Below are 2,500 nucleotides of genomic sequence, written 5' to 3'. Positions count from 1 at the left end.
GTAGAATTACCTGTCAGGTTCGGGTGACGGTCAGAAGGCAACTCAAAATCAAGAATAATATTTTTTTGCTTCTTTCTCTTTATGATGGTGCTGTTAATACGATGATAATTATCATAATTATAAAAACAGTATTGATTATAAAAATAATGATTTTAATAATAATCAAAGATATCAATATAGATAATATTAATATTAAATAACGATTACCAAGTACCAAATGAACAATAACAAATATATTATTCTAATAAAACAGACCATAAATTGCCTACATATTGTAAAACAGAATTTATAACGCCCTTGGAAAAAAAGCGGGAAATTAGTTGCCTGCAAGAGTGAACACACAATGGAATAAATCAGGCTTTTTTAATCGCAAATAAATCTAATGAAAGAAATTCGAGGAACAGTAGTCCTGCCTGTAATTTATCATACAGTGTGTTCTGTAAGCGCCATAGAAGTAAATTCCGTATTAAAATTTAATGCTCAATAGTAGCTTGCTGGATCAACTTTTAATATACGTCTGGACCAGGCTTTACTATTGAGCTAAGTTTAATCCGGCACATGGACAGATCGAGCTACTTAATCTCACCAATTATGCATTGATACGTAATGACGTCATCAACTCCATAGAAAAGATGGAGTTGAGTTGTCAGTAATATATACAATAAGCAATAACGAAACAAATTCTTACATTTTCATGTCAAAGGTGTATGTGAAAATTCATCAATATATATTGTTATAAGTTGTGGGATCTTCAAGCTGCAGATATAGCTCTCAACACTGAAAAGAAACACGAAAAGAAAATCCCACATAGAATTCCAGTTTACAGAAACAGAAAAGGCAATGTTATTTCCAGGTTAGGAAAGCATTCCCATCGTATGCAATATTTTAAGGGAATGAGGAGGAAAGCATTTAATAACTTCACTTTTCGGTTTCAAACCCAAAGTACAGACTTTCTGATTCACACATCAGCGATTTTACAAGCTGTAGACCAAAAGAACGTCACTAGCCGGATATTCAAGTCTTTTTTACCCACATAAATATGCCATAGTCAAATAACCACAATCATTAAGTCAAGCGATTCCTTGACAAGGTAAATACTGTATTTGGTAGGTCTAGTAGTGGTCAAAGCCTGATGTAGACCAGATTTTTCTTACATACATCGATCGCTAGAAGTACCTTATGGCATTTAATCATTTATGCAATGCACATAAAATTTGCAAATGGAATCCAATATCAAATATATATACATACATATATATTTATTTATATATATATATATATATATATATATATATATATATATATATATATATATATATATATACGTGTGGCCCTATAATCTCTGTCCACATTCCTTGCTTTCAAAAATGTTTCCAACCTCAGGTGATGGCTGTTGGATAACATTTGGATATGGATTGTGTTTCTCTGTTGTAGATCTGAGGGAATATTATATATTATCTCAGTGTTAGGTTTCCAACTCTGGTTACACTCTGCATCATTTTAGTATAGAAATAAATAAATACAACAGAGTAATTGAACATCAAAGTTTCTGTGGAGACTCCGATATATGACCATAAAATGTAAACAATAGTTATAATTCATTATAGTTTAATCGTTTCTTCGTAGTAATGTTTATTATCTTCGTTGTAGAGTTTATATGCATTATGATAACATAACTGAACGGTAATATTCACATTTCAGCTTGGATTTGTTTATTAACGGCGAATTCATGTGTAGATAAAAAAAAAAAAAAAAAAAAAAAAAATGAATACCCTGCTAGCAACACTTGCCATCTTTGTACTCTTTTGATATAATTGTAAAATTGCCACCAGGAAGAGCTGTCAGAAAACCCCAATATGAGATCATTACCGTATACCATAATGGTATGGTATACATGACTGCATATGCGTTTTTTTTTTTTTCTGCATCAAAAACCTCGCTATTAGTATTACCAGTTAATATGTAAATGGTCAAGGGTGAATGACAATCATAATTGGACAAATACCAGTTCTCTCATGTAAAAAGGAAAATATCCACAGTAAGAAATAAAAATAAATCGTGACGTTTCCAACTCTTCACGAGTTCCTCTTCAGACGAATAATAAACCAAAATGGATACAAGGATAGAATTTTGACAAGAATATATAGTGAAAGTGAGACAAGAGCTGAATCAGGTCCCGGGAGGAGGGTCAAGGTCGATGAGTCTGGGGAAGGCTTAGCTAACTAACGAGGAGGTAGGGTTATCCAAGCCCCATTGACCAGCACTCAAGTTAAAATTAGACCTTTTTCTAATTAATAAAGTTTCTAACATGTTTCTTTCATACGAATTTGCTGATTTATGAACGAATGTAGCGCTTTACCAGTTAAGCTGGTGACCTTCATATTGTAAATGGACAAAACACGCATTTGATTCTCTGGCATATCTAACATCATGTTTATGTTCATGAATTATTTTCTCGAAAGATCTACCGGTCTCGCCTGTGTAAAACTTGGGGCAATCC

General features: G+C 32.6%; 1 protein-coding gene across 1 annotated transcript in view; it reads right to left on the bottom strand.

The window, feature by feature from the left end:
• LOC125032667 overlaps nt 1-2,500 on the bottom strand; it is a 14,699-nt gene that overhangs the window by 2,762 nt on the left and 9,437 nt on the right. The gene's annotated exons all lie outside the window — the stretch shown is intronic.

This window comes from Penaeus chinensis, chromosome 15 (assembly GCF_019202785.1).
Source record: "Penaeus chinensis breed Huanghai No. 1 chromosome 15, ASM1920278v2, whole genome shotgun sequence".
Classification (NCBI taxonomy): domain Eukaryota; kingdom Metazoa; phylum Arthropoda; class Malacostraca; order Decapoda; family Penaeidae; genus Penaeus; species Penaeus chinensis.
The sequence above is the reverse complement of the archived record's forward strand: the minus strand, read 5'-3'. Positions and strand labels throughout refer to the sequence as shown.